The following is a 22,204-nucleotide window of genomic DNA, read 5'->3' on the forward strand; positions in this document are numbered from 1 at the left end:
AATGGCTGTATTCACGCTAGACTTTTTGTTTCTTATGTTGTTTTATGTATAATAATTAAACACAACTTGAAAAAAATCCATGTTTATGTTTTACACGATCAGTGCGTAATTAAAGGTAAGGGTGGGTAAAGACGCTTATAGCCCGGTTCCAATATCTTTCACAAGCAAAATACGAAAGACAGCTTAAAGCAAGATAAGGAAATAAACAAACAAAGAGTGTTATAAATACTGTACAAGAACGTCCACCATCTGGAGTTTCTTCAGGGTGCGGTGTCATTGCACGATAGAAATTACTTTTTATGACTCGGAAGTTTTCATCTTACTTCTTGCAAAACGATACAAATAATTCACCCACTCCTACTGTCTATTTTCGCCTTTTAAGTCAAAATTCCTTTGGAAATGCAATAATATAATTCCTAATTGTCTTACTAATATTTAAGATCCTCTTTTTAGAAGTCAATATGAGATTTATCTCCGTGCCAGTACTAGTAATACAACCATATCCTCATCGGCTTGTCCTAAAACATCAACTCGTCCATAAATATCCAGTTATAGGGTGATATGCAATGACTACACCCGAGATGGATTCGAAAGTATTCCCAAGGGTAGGTGGCAAGACTAATGTGTTATTTCCCTGGGACCATCACATAAGACATCCATACGATAACCTAACTTTTCAGGACTTCCATCTGCTGTAAACGTTTAGCTGTCACAACTCCTGGGTTACAGATAATCCGTTTCTAACACACGCAAGATACGACACTATGTGAGCGCAGGTGTTCGAGCCAGGAAACTTACTCACGCAAAACCGTTTTGAACTATGGGGCCACGGGCGAACTCTGCTAGTTTGTGCGAAAACTATCATAGGTGAAAAGTTATGTACTACCCAAAGACGAAAAGGCGAAAACTGACCAGCCATTGGCAAGTTACTAGTCTGAGTGAACACTTCTAGCCTCGGCTTAAATTATTAGCCTACACAAACTGTTTTAGCTCCATCACGAGTGCAAGTAACCTCATATTAAAATAAGTAAGAAGATCAGGGGAAGAAGGAAGTATGTATTATAGAAGATGGAAGAAGAAAATTTGAGAGAAGACCGAAAATGTAGAAAAGATCCGGCCGATATAGCGGAAATTCGGAAGAAACCAGAAACTCCAAGTCCCAGCCTAGTCAAGCCGTTTCCATAGCTACTCTGCACTTCACCTGATGTGCAAGACTAAGCTGTACTTCGCACTGTAATTACCACTTTGTAAATTAAAAGTGATGGTACAGATAATGAGCTGTAGAGAACACACCCCGAGTGAAGAGTTAAGGAAACAGTTAGTGACAGAACCAGAGAGAGAGACAGGTGTACGAGCGGTGGTTCTCTCTTTTCTGTATTCACAACGCCACCCTTATCTTATACTCTTACTTCTCTTGTCATAGTTATTTCAATTGTTCTTTTTACTTACTTTAATGGTTACTGCATAACCTTAATTCCTTTTGGTAACATGTCGAGGGTCTAAGACGCATGGGTATTGTAATTCTGATATCAGGGTCACTTAGACGGAAATAAGGTGAACTACTGTGGGAGAAATGAATACTCCTAAAATACTCAAAGAACAGGTTTATTAATATGAAATCAAAGTGGGGAAAAATAGATATTATTAACATGTAACTTCATGGTGCAACTCCTCGCTTTACTCAATTGCAAATGACTCAGATATTACACTCTTACTGCACACTTACTGGTGTTACATTACATATAGTTACATGACAACTCTTGGCTTTACTTAACTGCAACTCCAAGTGGGTACTTCTACTTCACCCACATCTTCTAGTGGTACATTTCATTACAGTTACCAGGCTTTACTCATAGTCCCAAGTGGACAACTTTACTTCTCACACATTACTTGGTACTTTCCATTACATCCAGTTATAAGACAAACTGGCATATAATACTTCACAGACTGTTGGTAGTGCATACGAGATGCACTCACAACATACACGTTAATACTGAAACCACCCAACACGGGATAATTATTTCCAGTTAATTATCCCCCAACACTTACAACAACACTGTGGACCATATAACTCCAAGGCATGTCCCAGGGTATACACTGGCACCTGCAACAACTGACGACTGCTGTTGTGGTCGGTGGAAGCCAGACACATGGCGAGTCTGGGGTCTGAGGCCCACGAGGCGGACCTGCCATCTCAATCATGTCGAATCACCGACATCGGCCACTCCAGCTAACTGATAGGTAGCCACTGACTTCTGGCCAGTCGGTGGGGTGTTCAAGGAGCCCACACACTTGAATCTGGGAACAAAGTTGGAGAGGGCGTCACGGGGGGGAAGCATGGACAATACAATCACAACAAATCCTTCGTTTCGCAACGTAAGACGACATTTACTTTCCGTTACTTCTTACACTGGGTGAATGACGATTCCACTGTTAAAGTATGAACACTGATACTCACAAAATGACTAAATCAAACTGAATGGTTACAACGGTGGGAACACATCTACATACCTGGGAACAAAGTTGGAGAGGGCGTCATGGAGGACGTTCTCTCCCTCTTACCTGTGGTTATATACCCCTGAGTTGCCAGCGATCGCTACTCACGCTATGACAGAAATTCCAAACAAACCAACTGTTACTCATTCAAGGATGACCCTCAGTTGACAAAGGTCTGGCGAATTACTTGAGTTGATTTACATAAACTAATCCAAGATTGAGCTTGCCAGTAGAAAACGGAATAACAACGTATTGACAACTGTGTTCGAAGGCGGGACTTACTGGGAGGGATCATGAGTATAAACGTCGATGGGGAAAAACACGTCTCTTCTAGGGGATAGCTAACCAGCTACCCACTCCTGTTTTGCGGTCACGGAGTGTTATAAGAATCAAGTTCTAAAACAGACTAGCAGTCAACGTGACCATGACAAAGCTCCCCCTTTCCCCAAGATTCTTATTATGCGGTAACGTTGGCTAAACATGTACAGTAGTTACACAGATTCTTTAAATAACTGTTACCTTTCGTCACGATTTCACACTACACACACGCATAACAACACATCACGACTATTACAGGCATCTGGCACAAAAGACATACAAAACAAGAACACAGTGGTTACATACATGGGATAAACGGTAGATAAAAAAACACTGACAACATTGCATAGGGAAAAAAATACAGGTTATTAAACATACATAGGAGAATAATGTAATGATAAAGAAAAACATAAAAATGGGGTTACATACATAGCATAAAAAAAATACACAATACACACTCTGGAGATACAGCTTCTCATATCAAAAGTTTCACTTAGAGACTGATCAAATGCCTATTCGACACCACTGAGATTTAACTTCGACTTCTCAAGCTAGGACGTAGATGAACAGACCCCATCCAGTCGAAGGAATGATTTGAATGACTTTAAACGAAAGAGTCATTGTCCTACTCGCGAGAGGCAGCAACCTTCGAGGGGTCCCGAACGAGCGGCGATAATCCGTTTCAGTCCTTATGGGAGCACAACCAAACCAAAAACTGTCTGTACTTATGGCATTTGCCATTAGCGAAATCAGTGTCATGCATCCATGCCTGACTACACCTAAAAGTCACGAACACTACTCCTATACACAACAACAAGCCTAGCTAGGACTTAACCCACAAAACTTGAGAACTCACAACTGGTATCTTTACTCAACTGGTAACAGATACCCATCAGATGATTGCATAACAGCCAATCCATCTTCCAATCTTTGTGTCTACTGCAAATTGACAATCCCTCTCTGGAAAAAAATCAAAAGAAAAAAAATTCACAAACACCTTCATACTCACAAACATTCCCATTGCACCACATTCCACACTCACATGGGCAAATAACATACTCACTTTCCACAACTTACTGATGCAAGGCAACAACGCATTCTCTCCCTTACCAGTTGTGCTTCTCAATTGCAACACAAGTATGCAAAACATCACTCTTCACCATGCACATCAACAACCAATGCATTCCCGTGAACACTGATGCCAATCTCTCACATAACTAGCAAGAGAGGCATTCCACATTCTTCTCTTCTACACTTCCCTGTCCATCAGGCCACGCACCTGATGAAGCAACTGGTGGTGAGACCTGGGTGTCATTCCTGTGAATGAACACGTCTCCACCCACATACTTCTCAACTCTACACATCAACTTACTGGACACAGGTTCTGAGCTGACTGCCCTGAACTGCTCCCTTGTGGTAGCCATCATGCCTGGAGGTCACAACAACTCACTGTAACTAAACAACACGGGCACAGTGCACACCTTCAAAAACAAACGGATTACTGCCTAACTGTCCTTCTAATACACAAAAACTCTTGAAATACTGTTCAAATATTACTCACTCCCCTAGTGATAATACTGGAATGTGAACTTTTACTTTACTGCTTCACTGATGAATACACGAGAAAAACATCACTGTACTCTTTTGTCACTTTCCAAGACTCACTTACGGTGCACACTCAAAGCAATTGTACTTGTTATTGTCAATCTCTGTATGGTGCAACACTGTAGGAACTCTTCCGGAATTACACTGTACTCTAGAAAATCAAACTACAGTAGTACCCCGATTTACGCGGTCAATTTGAACCCACAGGGTACCGCGGAAAGTGAAATCCGCATAAATGGAACAACAGAACATATGGGATTAATTCCAATAGAGACTGGCCCGACCCCCAAACTCCACTTTTTGAGGACACGCAACTATGTTGTAGTAAAAATTTTATCTTAACTTTATGATGGTATGCACAAACAAGTAATATAGAAGAGGTTAGGTTAGGAAAAATAAAGGTTAAGTTAGGAAAAATATAGGTTAGGTTAGGAAAACTAAAAGTTAGGTGTAACACTTACGTTAGTAGAAGAGATGGGTCAGCATACGGGGATGGAGGCTGGTTCTGAGGCAGAGGGCAGATTACTGGCCCTTGGGTGAATCACCATTACTAGGTGCGTCACCATCACTATCAGTTACAGTTGTCAGGGCTTCCCTGACAAATCCCTCAAAGTCACCTTCACTGTCACTATCACTGGCTCTGGCTGGCTGTGGTGGGTTGCGAGCGAAGAACTCGGTAATGCTTTTTTGACGGCTAGTGTTGATGTTGTCTTGATACACCTTGACGTGTTCCTTTCTCTAAATCTTGAATGATCTGGTATTTCACTTCGTAGCTTAGGGAACGGCGTATCTTCTTTGGCTTAGGGCGGCTGGGTCCAGGTAAGGAAAGGTTTCTCTCTGGTGGCGGTGGTCCGGCGGAAGCCATTTCACAGAACAATGGATGCACGTATACATGGTGTGGCCTGGAGGGATGAAACTGCCGCGGCTAGGTCAAGCGTCGTCTTTCCTCCCTCCCTCCCCGGGTGGACACGTCATATTACTTTAAACCAATTACAGCTAGCAGCAGAGGGGGGTAGGGATGCATGGCCAATCACAGCCCGATACGTCATATGATGTCAGTGATAACGCAACAGAGACATGCACTGCGCAACCTTACTGCGCGGCTTGCCCAGGCGGAGGAGGGAGGAGGCGGGAGCAGGCGGGTGGGGCGAATCTAAAAATAGCGTCGAGCTGGACACTCTGCGCATATATGGGTAGATGAACCGCGGAAAGTGAAAGTTCGGTTCTGGCGAGGCACCGCGTATATGAGAAATCACGTAAAGTGAAACCGCGTAAAGCGGGGTAATACTGTACTTAAAAAAGAACCAAAGACATATATCCATTACTGAGAGTCACGCTCACAAAAAATAATTTGGTAATACTTTACGAGACTGTCCCCTCGGTAATCAACAAGAATTCACTGTCTTTTCAATTGCAATGATTTTGACACTGTTATCACTTCACAGTGTAATCTGTTGTACTCACAAGTGGGGGCCTTACATGTACTTTCAACAATCAATTTTCAAAGATTGCGTTCTTTTGCAGATGTTCATATCACCAGAGAGTCCTCAACCCATCAATGCAATTGCTGAAATTATACATGTATTAGATCTCAAATAAACATAAAACACTCTTACTGACAATGCCTGTCAGTCAACACTGTTAGAACTAATGCCCTTGGCATTAAAATCATACTCTAAAAGAAACAACACAAAAATACAATTTAGTCGGAAATATAACACAACTCGCGTTATACAAATAAATTCACTTGTCAAAACTGACGTCAACTGAGAACTAAAACACTTCCAATTGAAATCAAAACAAATACATCCAAAATATGTCACAATTTCAAATATCACTGAGTTACATAACCTTAGTACAGTTATGGCCTTCCGGTGCCACTCTTAACATGCAGATGTTCACTGTTCGCTCATTGTCTGTAAATATCAAAGTATTTACTCGAGTGATCACACAATTACTATGGTACCAGTGTAAAAAGGCACCCAAAAAAAAATTTACCTCGGCATACAACCAACACTTTTCTGAGATTTCACAAAAAGAATACAAAAGAAAATATAAGTTAGGTAGCTAACCTTGTTTTTCAGACACTTTTCAATACTCTGAACATTTCAAGTTTCCACACTTTACTGTACACTTTACTTTAAAACAGATTTCTAAGTTTCTTGGGGCAATTTCTAACCTAACTCCAAGTAAAGCATTTGCCGTGAACTGTTTTCAACTTCTCCGTAAAACCACAGAAAATTTTTTTGCACACAATTACAAACTACACTGTACACTGGAAAAATTACGGAACAAACTTATTAGCAATCTGGAATATTCATTAGTTACAGTGAAATGGTTAGGTACCTGTCCCGAGAAATGGTTATTACAAATCACTCTTAAAAAAAAAATATCCACAGTATCACATTTATTCCTCCTGACCTGATACCATGTGAATTACATCCCACAGCTGCGAACCAATGTACGAGCGGCGGTTCTCTCTTTTTCTGTACTCAGAACGCCACCCTTATCGATTTTTTTTTCTTCGTGATTGAACTCCGCTCGGGGGGTACTGCCAGCAGCACCCTAACCCTGGGCTTAAGGGTAAAAAGGTACTTAAACAACCAGGAGCAAACTTGTAGCAATGATTTTAAATTAGACAAATTTAGATTTTGGCGCGAAATTGGTAAACATTGGTTTGGAAATAGAGTAGTGGATGAGTGGAATAAGTTACCAAACATCATCATTAACTTGAATATGCTGGATAGCTTCAAACATAGGTTGGATGGATATATGAGCAATAGGGGTTGGGTGTAAATGGGACTGCCCAGTATGCGCCAATAGGCCCACTGCAGTTTCCTCCATTCTTATGTTCTTACGTTAACATGCTCGTTTGAACAGCTGACAAAATTACACTCTCCCGACAGCGTGTGTTTTCACGTCGCATGAAAACACACCCGTGTGAAGGGAGCCTAGGTTCAGTGCTACAATATTGTCAATTGTCCAGATGAATTACTCGCTAGGCTTTTTGTAATGGCATCAACTAATAAAATAAAGCAACACTTGTGTATTAATCTCATCGACCTACAATATGTGCTCTTTTATTTCTCATTCCCTCTCAATTTGTAAATTGTAGTAGTCATGTGTCCAGTGAATAGGAAGGCAAAAGCAGAAAGCTACATGGAAGGTAAAGTAAGGTAAGCACAGCCTAATTGGAATATAATCATAGTCAACTGCGACATTTAAAATACGTGAGACTGAAGTACTGACATGATAGGAAAATAAAACGAATTAGTGATACCTTAACCCAGAGAACGGTATATTAGTATAATATCAAAGGCATCGAAAAACATACGTTTGTTAATTATTTTAGGTTTCCAGCATGCAGCATAACATATTTTCATTATAATATGTGCATTTCAACTCGTTGTGATGAATAATGACTCGTAAATTAACGAGACGTTTTGAGGATGCATCATCACATATTTTCAATGTATGTGTATATATATATATATATATATATATATATATATATATATATATATATATATATATATATATATATATATATATATATATATATATATATATATATATATATATATATATATATATATAATGTGTGCATTTCAACTCGTTGTGACGAATATTTGACTCGTAAAAAATAGTTACATTCTTACCCGGTAATTATTGAATGACCCACCACCAATTTTTCAAAGAAAACGAATAAAAAAAAACGCGATTTCACTGTCATAGTTTGTGCAAATGTGTTAAAAGGTGGTTATTTCTAAATTAAACCTAACCTAACCTTCGTTGATAAGAAAAACAAGCAGCAGAAGCTTTGTTAGAAGACCTCACTAACCTAACCGAACCCCTGATATATTAAACAGAAAGAACTTAGAAAGTACTTACTATGATATGGTGTAATTTTACGTTTTTTGTGGAGGTGAAAGCATATCCCTGACCGAACGGTTCATAAGCATACACTAAACATTGGCATCGATCAGCGCCCCCCCACCCAGGCGTAGTGTTTTAAAATACGTCAATATAAACGGCATTAACGCCGCATCACTGTCGAGAAAGACAAAGCCGAGCATGACTAGGTGCCTCAATATCGACCAAATGAAGCATCTGCACAAAAAATGATTATCATGTCAGAACTCACGGATGAACATATGATAAGAAAATAAGCATCAAAACAAATAACGCATTGGTGGGTTCGTCATCAATATTAACCAAAGCAAATTTTCTTCTGTAATTTGCTTTTGTCAACTATTACCTTTTAAAATATCGACACGTCACTAAAGGAACCTACAGTAAATTTGAAAGACGACATTTCGTGACAACACTTTTTACCTTCTTCACCAAAGTTTATACAGTCAAGGATGTTTATCCTTATAATTATCTGCATTATAGGTATTATACGTTTCCCAAATGAACCAGTCAACAAAATATCAGGCAATAAGTTGGAGGCCGCCTACTTAACCTCTACCAATAATATAATTTTATTAAGTTATCGTTTATAGTATATTGAGCAAATATATCCAACGTATTGTCAAGTTTTAAGTCTATCAGACGACATTTAATTAAATTTACGCTAAGGTTAAGAATCTAAACTCACTCTTGTTTTTTAATATGAACCATACTTCTTTCATAAGCCTTTTTCCAATAAAATATTTGTACTTACCAACTCCAAGATTATCACGAAGGAGATGTTGATCCTGTGGGGAATATTTCTCAACACTGGTAACAGTAGATGCAATACCACAGTTATTTAACACTTATAATATCTCTTAAAAGACTGCCAAAATGTTTTTATTCCCAAAGTATGCGACTATTCCATTATCTGTAACAATGGTAACAGTATCGGACACTTAACTTTGAATCATCCAAATTTTTATTTTCAATCTCTACTGTACTTTGTCTTAAGACTTGTTTTCAGGACAAATGTTGTATTTCGTCACCATAAACGCACTGGGAACAGCGGCACTACACTCCAGACGAGTAGTACTCGAGGAGTGTGGTCCGGCCTTAACAGTAACCTTACGAAATTTTCAATAAAAGATAGAAGATTTCTTACCTTGAGAAACGTACAAAACTGTAGGAGGAATTTTACGGGATATGAGTTATGACGTGCTGAATCATTTAGACAAAATGAACGGGAGAAGACGGCTAACACGATCTTGCTAATGGGATTGGTTCTTTTCACGGAACTTAATTTGACTTTTGAGGAATAAAATATGAATAACTATAGAATTCTTGGTTAGGTTCGTTTTCGCAGGTTATTTTATTTAATTTTAAGAGCGAAAATTTTAAAAGATTCTAGCAATGGAAAATTAAACATGGCGGACCGTGTTAAATCCACAAAAATAAAAACAAAAAAAGCATAAAACATCGTAAAAGTACAATGGATCAAAAGAGCATTCCTCCTGTATAATTTGTTTGTTTCTCGATGTTAGAAATATTTAATCGTCTGTGGAGAATTTCGTCAGGTTACTGCAAAGGCCTGACCATTCGTCAAGTTATTACCCAAATTGGTGTGGCAGTCTGTCAAAAAGTATTCATCACTTACATGTATGCACTGACGAACAGAAAAATAAACAGCACTTCTCAGGCGTTATCAATACTTTGCCATTACAGTTCACTAAAATTTTCTACCATAATAACTCAATAATGTTTAAAAGCTTGATGTTCACAACAACAATCGAGATTGACACTGGCCTCTACTTTGTGAAAATTAACTTTCATAATAATTGGCAAGATGGGAGAGACTGCCGAGTAACTCAGTGATGACCGTAGTTGAGAGTTTCCAGGTACTCATTTGTACATGTTTGCCAGCGCCATCTACTAGTGGTATCACCGACTATTATTTGACGCACTGTGACTGGCAGATAAATAAACGTCACAGTTTTTACTACATTTCCTGCATTAACAGTACGGCTAAAACGAAAGTTATGTAAAGGAATTTAAACTAAAGTTAGATCTCAAATAAAACAAAACGTGTTTTATAGCATTCCCTTCAGTTCATTACATTCAAAGAGCAAACTAAGCGGAAGACATTTGGCCAATCACAACCTAAGATGACACCAAACGGATTAATAATTAGCTAGCAAGTAGGTTTTCCCAGGGTGCGGCAAACTTCAGGATACTTTACAATTGGACAACAAGCACGTAGCATTATCAAAGTGTGGGTAGTGTGCCAGATGTATTACAGAGTATCTAAATTATCGAGTACAAGTAAATTGTGAAACACTGTGATGAGTGACTCCACTGTAACAGGAGAGCTCATTCACAACTGGTTAAAAAATATTCATGCTGATATACAAAATACTTTATTACGTGTATCATATGTGTTAGAATTAAGAACTATTTGTTCTTTAATGTTTACTTATCTACAGTCATACACTCTTGTTCCACCGCCTGCAGGATAAAACACTAATATACTGTATGTCTTTCGACAATACTAGCAGTCTAATCGACGACGATCCCCCCTACGGGAGTATATAGTCAACGTACAGTCACCCAAAAAAGTCCTGTCGCGAACCATGAACCCCGAGATTCAGACTCTTGAATCCGAAGCATTTATGGACAGAATAATGTATCAGTGTCTACTGCTTCGGGTTCACGAGTCTGAATCTCGGGGTTCGTGGTTCGAGACAGGACTTTTTTGGGTGACAAAGGCAGGATAAAGGGGGGTAAATGTCAAGCCAAGGTTCCACATTTCAGTTAATCATCTGCTTAACTCGGCCATGTTTCCCAGCTCATGGAAAGCCTTGTTATGTCACTATGGTGCATCGTAGTGTTAAATATATTTGATTTAAGATGTCACTTAATATACATTGTGATCTCGCTTTTAAAGTGTTGCATCACTTACTGTTGCCCTGTGAGTGTTTGTTGCTCCATTACATCACCAGTGTTTGTTTGTGTTGTCACTTATTAATGCGGCATAAGTTAGATTATTCACGTGATATCACCAATATTACCCATGACATCGGTAACTGTTATCGCGTAATGGTAGCTTTTTTACCCAGTGCCTCCATCGTTACATATCGCTAGCTCTCTTGACTTGTTGTGATTTTGCCACTAATTTATATATTTGCCTAATATAACCATTGAATCCATTAATAAATTACAAAATAACACCAAGATTTTATTGTTGAACCGAGGCATTTGGAGCTATAAACGACTACAAGGCATCTTATTTTTGTTTTACATATTTTCCAGTGTGTGAATTGACTTGTGGTAAGCTCTTAAAGACTAGAGCTGTTGATGCATAGAAAAATGTATATTAAAAACAACAACAGAGAAAGAAATATTATATTCTCTAAAGGTGATGTTTAAGTGTTGAAACCAAGTCCATCAGTGAATATAATGGGACGCATCTAAGAAAGAACTCTCACGTGGAAAAAAGTTATCAGTACAGTCAGTTAAGCAGAAAAGATGGGCATTGGGTTTATTTAAAGTTCCCAGTAATTATAAACAGATGATATAAAAAGTAAGCAATTTATTGATCTATATTACAATGCTTACCGGGTAACTTGTTATCCGATTTTAAGTAATAAGGTATTTTCGGTGTGAATTAAGATGCTTTAAGTCTTAATCATCAAATATATTAATGCGACTAACGTAGATCAACCGTGAGACATAGTTAGAAATAGTAAATCATTTTTATATATACAGGGTGTCTATAAAGTCCATGTGCAGTTTAAAATGTTAATAACTTCAGTTCTATAGGAGATAAAAACAATCTGTAAAATGCAATAGACGGGCAATTTATTCAAGTTTTTACCACTTTAATCTTAGGATTTTAATTTTCAAAATATCCACCATCATTATGGATACAAAGCATAATAAATTTTTGAAGCAAATCCGTATAGTGTAGGGTTGATTATCTAGAAAAGAGAAATAAATTTGAATAAATAAATTTATTTTATTTTTGCAAGTAAATCACTGTAGGTGCGCGTGATCCAGGTATATGCTGATAACCACAAGGAAAGAAGAAAACACGAAGTTCCCAAGCGCTTTCGTGTAATTCACATCTTGAATAAATTGCCTCACTATTGCATTTTATAGATTGTTTTTATCTCCTATAGAACTGAAGTAATTAACCTTTTAAACTGCACACGGAGTTTATAGACACCCTGTATTTCACTCCCTAACACTTGAGCTACACCACAAAGGTTAAGCTGCCTGGCCTGTGAACGCCACAACATGTTTTTTTATATCGTATTCAGTTATAATAATTAAAAAGATAAAAATAAAGCAAAACTTCATTAAGTCAAAACAAAAACAAGATCAACGACACCTCTAGGGACTGACCACTGGTGGAAGCTGGATAATGGCTGAGTGATGATGGGCATTTAGAGTGGAGATCTCTTCAGAAACATTAGACTGGGAGGTAGACAGGAAGGGGTAGGACACAAAGTCGGCAGACAACAATATCCTAACCTAAACTAACCTAGCCTAACCTAACCTAACCTAACTTAACCTAATTTAATCTAACCTAACCTAATCTAACCTAACTTGCTAAATGTTAATATTGTAAAACCTAACCTGTCTGATGAGTTTTTGTCCAAGCACCATATAGGAGATGGGGTAGTTCCTGGCGTGTGTCATGATGTCACATTGTCAGCAGCATCTCTGGGTCTCGGAGCAAGTCATCTGTTTTACCGTGCTAAAGAAGCCATCATTTCACTGCTGGTTACACATCGTTAACTATGTCACACGCCGTCATGCGAGCTAGTTGTAGCTGATGTATATATCCATATAACGTTATCGTTTGTGAATATCAATGTACTATATCCCGACAGCAGTAGATATAAGATAAATGACCAGTGACGTAACATTATTTACATTATGAACCAACATTCTGCAGGACAGGAGTTATGGACACCCAAACAACAATTAGCGACTAAGATATTTTCTCACATCTGCAGTTCACCTTAACGGTCCTGATCTCTGAAAATATCTTTTGAGGGAATATGTGTTTTTACATAACTATATTATGATATACAGGTGTTTCTGGTGCACTCCAGCTTTCCGTGTGTGTGTGTGTTTGACGTTCTAACTCTATTTATAGCCCTTTAGAATTATTTGTCTGTGACATTCTATCCGTGGTTGCCCTAGGCACGCTGACTGTGTTTGTGTCACTGTAATTGTAGTGAAGTACTTTAGAGAGACCACCTCAGACCCACATCCAGGCCGACTAGAATGCAGTGACCCTCTAAGTGACGCCGCACACTGCACTCATCAACAAACTTAACCCCTATCCTTTTTACCTTCCATTTTATATAAAAATAAACATTGACTACGATAATGTACTGTCAGAATTAATATATGCAGATCACTGATGTTAGTGTCCCCAGCCTACTACACCTGATGATTAAACACCCAAACTCTACCTGGGGGGATTAGTTTAGGTTAAGTTAGGTTAGGTTAGGTTAGCGTTACAATGTTAAGATAGGAAAATAAGCAGGGGAGCTAATCTTCAGGTTGTCTATATATGCTAGTAGGTGTTGGGGGTCACTTCATTAGCATCAATCCACCTCACACCACCTCCCAAACTCGTTTACCTTCGTAAACTTCGGCCCCAGGCCTCACTCTACAGCCCGTAACCACCAGCCACAACGCACACACACACACACACAGCCCAATCCCTACCCTTGCAAAAATTATCAACAACTCGTAATCAACCAGTGTATTCACTCCCATCCAATCTTACTTTCGCACTGTTACTATGTTGAAATCCCCTGTAGTATGACCTCTCCCCCCTTGCTATTATATATCATATTTGTACCACTTATGTCACTTGTATATTTTTTGTCAATCAAGTGACCCATTCCCCAATTTTGTAACTCTTATGTTTTCAGTCTATTTTGGCTGCCATGTTCCTTCAATACACCGTTAATTATTATTATCATTACTACACCAACAAGCCACCACCAGCCACCACACACTCATCCATCCTCTGGCATTCTTCCTTAACATCCGGTTGCTATTTTCGTACATTTGTTAGCAGACGAGTTTCTGAGACTAGTGGTGTGTGTGTGTGTGTGTGTGTGTGTGTGTGTGTGTGTGTGTGTGTGTGTGTGTGTGTGTGCGTGTGTGTAGGGTGAGGTTTATAGGCACCTGTGCATGTGTGTGTGTGTGTGTGTGTGTGTGTGTGTGTGTGTGTGTGAATGTGTGTGTTCAGGCACCTCTGTGTGTGTGTGTGTGTGTGTGTGTGTGCGCGTGTGTGAATGAGTAGGTGAGTTTTAGGCACCTGTGTATGTGTGTGTGTGTGTGTGTGTGAATGTGTGTGTGTGTGTGTGTGTATGTGGGGTGCCACCGAAGCTATCTGTTATATTGTTCGCTTGCCAATAAATTCTGTGTGTGCATATGTGTGTGTGTGTGTATGTGTTGCTGGCTAGTCAGGGAACTGTGTCAGTGGGCTGTGTGTGTGTGTGTGTGTGTGTGTGTGTGTGTGTGTGTGTGTATGTGTGTGTGTGTGTGTGTGTGTGTGTGTGTGGGTGTGTGTATTCTACTACATACACAACTACACTGACATTGGGGGCGTGTGTGTGGGGGGTGGGGGGGTTGGGGGTGTTAAGAAATCACGTACCACATACCATTCTTACTTTGATGGCTGGGATTGTTGCTGCAGAATTCTTGAGAACCTGGATAGATGCTCGTCTTCTGGGTACATATCTGGTTCTACGACAAATGTGTTTCTGTTGTGTTTTAGGTAGCGATGCTGGGTGAGAATTTGACCTTCAAAGCAGTTTTCAAAGGTAGCTGTCAGACTACGATATAAATCAAATAAACCTAACCTAACCTTAACTAAAGTTCGTAGAAAATAATTTTCTTAGGTTAGGTTAGGTTAGGTTTTTTAATTCGGTTTTCCATTTTTTAACAAATTTATCTTTGAATTTCTCTGGACGAAATTTGAGGAAAATCTCTAAGAATAGGTAGGGCTAACATTCCGTTGTGATCATTCACGGAGCTTTATATCGATGCCTACAGTATATAAGGAGATAGAAAAAAAATACGTATTTTATTGCGTTTCCGTCGGAATTTTTTATTTTTCGAGTTCTTTTCGCTTTTTTATTTCTCTTCTGAAAATTTAAGTTACTTTTTTCCTTTTTTTTACTTCTAACTCAGCCAATCAGCGGAAGTGTCGACGTCACGTACTCTTAGATTTCAGGTTTGGTTTATTTTTGTTCCTTCATTTTTTATTTTGTCTTGTTGGGTTGGGTTAAGTCAGGTCCTTCTGGTTTGTCTGATTAGGCTAAGTAATCTGATATCTGAAAGTCTTTAGGTTTCCTATGATATGGTTTAGTCATTTTTAGTCTGTTTTTACCCCCACAATTTCCCTCTACTTCAAAGTCCTGCCCACTTTGTTCAATCAAAATTGCACTTCTTTAAGTGAAATCGAAAAGTAAAAAAAAAAATTAGAAAACAGAAATTTCCGACAGAAACGCTGTAGAGTAAAGTATTTTTTCTACCTCCGGTTAATATTTAGAAGTTGTCAACACCTACTTATATATTAAGTCTTATATCCCTATATAAGAGAAAGAGAAAAACTAAAATTATTTATTTTATAACTTTTCAGTTGGAAATTTACAATTTCGAGTATTTTAACCGATAAAATTACCCACAATATTAGCTGTTCAAACTGGGCAGGGCTTTGAAGTCGAGGGAAAATGTGGGTTAAAGTGCATGAAAATAACACCAAACAAACCTTTGAAAACCTTACCTAACGTTTCCTAACTTGTAAAAAATTTTAAGAATCACTTTTGAGTTTATGGATCCCTCCTCAACTGATCACAGAAAACAACACCAACAGATACTAAAACCCGAAAACAACACATCACCTGCTAAACACGGAAAACATGAATAAGGTAAACTTTTTATAGTTGTAGGCTTTTTAAAGGTTAGGAAACGTTACGTCAGGGTTTCAAAAGTTTGTTTGGTGTTTTTTTTTTTTAATTTTACCCCACATTTTCACTCTACTTCAAAGCCCTGCCTACTTTAAGCAAGTAATATTGTTGGTAATTTTATCGGTTAAAATACTCGAAAAATCTACATTATTTTTTTTCTTTCTATATAAGACTCAATATATAAGTAGAGGTTGGTAATTCTAAATAATTACCCTATCCCCTTATAATTATATGAATCAAAATAAAGTTCCGTGAATGGTCACTATGGAATATTTACCATAGGTTTAAGTAGTTTAGGTGCGCAAGATTGGTAAAGTATTTATACACATACAGAAAAACAAACAGAAAATACGTGATTTACATAGTACGTAGTTTTTAAAGATGCCCATTTCACACCCTTAGAAGCCACTTACCATTAAACATGCTAGTATAAGTAAGAGAAACTTTTGGAACGTGTTTGCTCTCCTCAAAAACATATCTTATTTACTTTTGTAGTGTTAAAATAGGAAGAAGGCATTGTTGGTGTATATGCGGAATGAGTCACGAGAGGATGTGGTAACTGGCAGGAAAAAAATGAAAAGAATGGTCAAGTACTGGGGGTCGCTTTTTATCTGTGGGGGACTAAAGGAGATGGTGCTTCGTGGAGGACATTTCCCAGGAGGTCTACTATCGGAGAATATGCTGGGGGATGTCTTTGGGGGTGAAGGGGTAGCGGTGGCATTTCGGACAGGACAAGGGAGGGTGGTGCCTCCTTGGTAGTGACATACGTCCTCTTTTCTGGGTTTTGTGGACATGGATAAACAGGATTAATACCCACAACAACCACAACACCCAGACCGCCAGCCTTATCCTCCCCCAGTGTGGCCTCAATATTGGGCCCACTTGTTGCACCCCGTCTACAACCATTGACTTGCAGGTGCACCCAGCATCATTAACCATGCGGCAGAAGGACACCACCAAGTAATAATTGTATAGTATGAAGGAATCAATGGACCTGAGGAGCGACTGGTGGAAGGGGTGACGGGTCAGGTGACGGTAGCGAGCGTAGAGGTAATTCATGGCCTCACGACGGAGTGCTTTAACCCCAGTCTCACCCTCTGAGAGTTCACCCTCTACCTCTGCAAGACCTTCAGAGAGTTCACCCTCTACCTCTACAAGACCTTCAGAGAGTCCACCCTCTACGTCTACAAGACCTTCTGAGAGTTCACCCTCTACATCTACAAGACCTGAGAGTTCTCCCTCTACGTCTACAAGACCTGAGAGTTCTCCCTCTATGTCTATATAACCAGATAGGAGTTCTCCTTCTACGTCTACAACACCTTCTGGCAGCTCACTCTCTAGGTCTACACGACCTTCTAGGAGATCCCTCTCTAGGTCTACAAGACCTTCTGAGAGTTCACCCTCCACGTTCACATAACCAGTTAGGAGTTCACCCTCTGCGTCTACATAACCAGTTAGGAGTTCATCCTCTATGTCTATAAGACCTTCTGAGAGTTCACCCTCCACGTCCACATAACCAGTTAGGAGTTCACCCTCTACGTCCACATAACCAGTTAGAAGTTCACCCTCTATGTCTACAAGACCTTCTGAGAGTTCACCCTCCACGCCTACAAGACCTGAGAGTTCACCCTCCACGTCTACATAACCAGTTAGAAGTTCACCCTCTATGTCTACAAGACCTTCTGAGAGTTCACCCTCCACGTCTATAAGACCTTCTGAGAGTTCACCCTCTACGTCCACATAACCAGTTAGAAGTTCACCCTCTACGTCTACAAGACCTTCTGAGAGTTCACCCTCCACGTCTACAAGACCTTCTGAGAGTTCACCCTCCACGTCTACAAGACCTTCTGAGAGTTCACCCTCTACGTCCACATAACCAGTTAGGAGTTCACCCTCTACGTGACCTACGAGGAGCTCACCCCTAACTTGAAAGTTGGAAAACAAAAGTAAAAGAAATAAACAAAACATAACTGCGACAATATAACATAGCGAGGAATGCGTAAAATACTGAGATGCCATTCGGTTCCCAGGATGGTGGTGATGGCGTATTGTGGTAGTGTTGTGGCGGTGAGGTAGTGTTGTGGTGGTGAGGTAGAGTAGTGGTGTGATGAGGTAGTGTGGTGAGGTAGTGTGGTGGTGTGGTAGTGTGGTAGTGTGGTGTGGTAGTGTGGTAGTGTGGTGAGGTAGTTTGGTGGTGTGGTAAGGCAGTCTGGTGGTGTGGTGAGGTAGTACTGTGGTGTGGTGAGGTAGTGTGTCGTGTGGTCGTGTAGTGTGGTAGAGTGGTGGTGTGTAGTGTGTGGTGAGTGGGTGGTAGTGTGGTGTGGTAGTGTGGGGGTGTGGTGAGGTAGTGTGAGGGTGTGGTGAGGTAGTGCGGTAGAGTGGTGGTGTGGTGAGGCAGTGTGGTAGTGTGGTGAGGGAGTGTGGTGGTGTGATGAGATAATGTGGTGGTATGGTGAGGTAGTGTGGTAGTGTGGTGGTGTGGTGAGGCAGTATGGTAGTTTGGTGGTGTGGTGAGGCATTGTGGTGGTGTGGTAAGGTAGTGTGGCGGTGTGGTGAGGGAGTGTGGTAGTGTGGTGAGGCACTGTGGTAGTGTGGTGGTGTAGTGAGGTAGTGTGGTGGTGTGGTAGTGTGGTGAGGTAGGGTGGTGGTGTGGTGAGGTAGTGTGGTAGTGTGGTGGTATGGTGAGGTAGTGTGATGGTGGGTGTGGTGAGATAGTGTTATGTGGTGGTGGCGAGATATTGTGCAGTAGTGAGGGAGAGTGGTAGAAAGGGAGAATTTTAACATAAGAACATATGAACATAAGAATGGAGAAAACTGCAGCGGGCCTATTGGCCCATACTGGGCAGTCCCGTTTACACCCAACCCCTATCGCTCATATATCCGTCCAATCTATATTTGAAGCTATCCAGCGTTAATGGTGGTGATAGAACTTGGAAACGGTGGGGCTGGGGGAGTGTGGTGATAGTTGTGTTGAGGAATTTATTGATGGTGATGGTGGAGCATGGTGATGGTGGAGTATAGTGACGGTGGTGGTGATGGTGGAGCAAAGTGATGGTGGTGGTGGCGTATGTGGTGGCATTTCCTTACAGTTACACACACACACACACACACACACACAATCGTCTCCAGAATTCTCAAGATACATTTTACCATTCCTCTTTTGCTTTCCGTTTGTCGATGTTCTTACAAATATTTGAGAAACCACCTTGAAAATTAAATAAAAACACGATCGAACACCTAATTTGATTCTTTGGCACCTTGAATATCAATATCCTTGAGGAGGGAATTTCGTTGCCCATGTTTCATATCTGTGTTGTAATAATCATGAAAATCCGTTTACTACTTCTACTAATACTACTGCTACTACAACTACTACTAATATTTATTTTTTAATGGCCTCCATCCTCCCCTTATAGCCATACCTTCGCCACCATTTTATTACCTTAATATTAAATATCTAATAATATTACTACTACTACTTTTTTTTCATATGGCTTCCAACCTCCCCTTATAGCCAGACTACCGCTACTACTATTGTTGCTACTACTACTTTTGGTGCTGGTGCTACTACTACTACTACTACTACTACGATCAAGTTATAAGAGAGGAAAATAAAAACCACTAATAAGGGGTCGAGGATCGTGTATAAAGGAGGCGAGGTATGATAAACGTAGGGATGAAAGTTCACCAGAATGATATGGTGAAAGAACGCGTGGTGGATGATAGGATGGTCAGACTGGATAATAATAGTATGGCTGAAGGTACGAGGGAGAGAGACATATCAGTTCCTATTAATTACACTCCTGTTGGTAGTAAGCAAATGTTAAACACCGATGTGGTGAGATGTGTCACACTAGAAACTATTAACAGACACATAGAGAGTATTAAATCAAGTGAATGTTATGCTTTTACTGATGGTTCTGTGCAGACAAACACAGGTAGAACAGGCTGTGCAATTGTAATATATAAAGAAAAAGAGATGATAGTGTCAAACAAACAAAGGCTGAACAACTGGGCCAGCACAACACAAACTGAACTAACTGGAATCTACTTAGCCACAGACTACCTCAAAGAAAATGGAGGTGGGGTGATATTCTGTGACTCTCAAAGTGCTTTGAAATCAATGAACAGCCCGTCAGGCTCTATGTCTAAAGTTGCATGTGATATTAAAAGGAATGTGATAACTGCCAATGAGAACAACTTTCGTATCGAATTTGTGTGGATTCCGTCCCATGTTGGAATCAGGTATCATGACCGTGCTGATAGACTGGCCAATGAGGCATGTAAGAAAGAAAATGTTGACCGTGACCTTGGTCTGTCCAATGCTGTAATTAAAAACATTCAAGTCAGAATCATGAACTCTGATCTAGAAGAAGTGAGAAATGCAGAGAGACCTGACAGTTGTAGCATTAGTAAATATGACAAATTTTGTAACAAGAGGTACCGGTATGGCCAGCATAAGGACAGAACCAGACAATGTGATGTAGTCGTGGCCAGAATTAGGCTAGGATACAGACACATCTGGCAAGTTAGTAACGCTGTACCCATACCGGAACACTCAGCATGTAAACTTTGTGATAAACCTTTAAAGCATACACTTGAACACTATATTATTGAATGTGACACTGTCAAAGACTTCAGGCCACCTGACTTATTGTATCTTGAACTATGTAATTACTTCATTGAATCAGGTGTGCTTGAGGACATTCTTGCTGTTTATCCCAAATTTGCTAGCCCACACTGATTAGTCTTCAATTAGAATATGACTCCAATGTATGTGATCCACTGACCTATATATGCTGCTGGTGAATGTGATGTATTTCCTTCTTTGTGTACGAACCTCTGTCCTGCGTGGCAGTGAACAGTGGCATTACCCACATGAATCTGACCTATATATAGTGTCAATGAATATGATGCATTCTTTGTGTACGAACCTCTGTCCTGTATGGCAGTGAAAAGTGACATTACCCACATGAATCTGACCGACGTATATGTATGTATGTGTGCGTGTGTGCATGTATATGTGCATGTACATGTATATGTGTATGTATATACGTATATGTATGTATATGTGTGTGTGTGTGTGTTTACATATATGTATATGTACTGTCAATGAATATGATGCAACTCTTTGTGTACGAACCTCTGTCCTGCATGGCAGTGAACAGTGACATTACCCATATGAATCTGACCTCTATACATTTATAGTTGTTAATGAATATGATGTATTTCTTTGTGTGTGAACCTCTGTCCTGCGTGACAGTGAGAAGTGATATCACCCTCAGTGTCAAGACCTGACTGAATTACTCAGAATAGGCAAACTGTACTACAAGCTCTGCCAATAAATTTGTTAAACTAAAAACTAAGAGATGGAGAGAGTTTTGAGTGAGTAGCTACGAAGGCTTTGAGCAGGAAGTTATGGGAGGTTGAGATGTGCTTTGTGTGAGAACGAGTGAATGAAGAAACAGATCCCGCTTGGCGACCCTACCACAAATGGAGATTGAAGATATACGAGATATGAGATACAGTAGTGCTCACTTACTGCCCTAAGTGCACCCACTGTACCGAAGAAAATCATTAGTTGTCCGTGTACTCCATCAGCATTGCCCCTAATGTGCCGTCAAGCTGAATGGCCCACTTTTACTTTTCACTTTTGAATGCAGATATTTTAATGAATTAGTTCTAAGAAAAGCAAGAGTGTTTGGAAGACAGTCTGGATTTCATACATTCACGATTTTATATATATATATATATATATATATATATATATATATATATATATATATATATATATATATATATATATGCACTAATGACCTAAATTACTTATCGTCACCTTCTTCCACAGCCGTGTACTAATACAGTTCTCTCATGCGTTCGCTGGCCAT

Source organism: Homarus americanus, unplaced genomic scaffold, assembly GCF_018991925.1.
Source record: "Homarus americanus isolate GMGI-L3 unplaced genomic scaffold, GMGI_Hamer_2.0 scaffold18703, whole genome shotgun sequence".
Lineage (NCBI taxonomy): Eukaryota > Metazoa > Arthropoda > Malacostraca > Decapoda > Nephropidae > Homarus > Homarus americanus.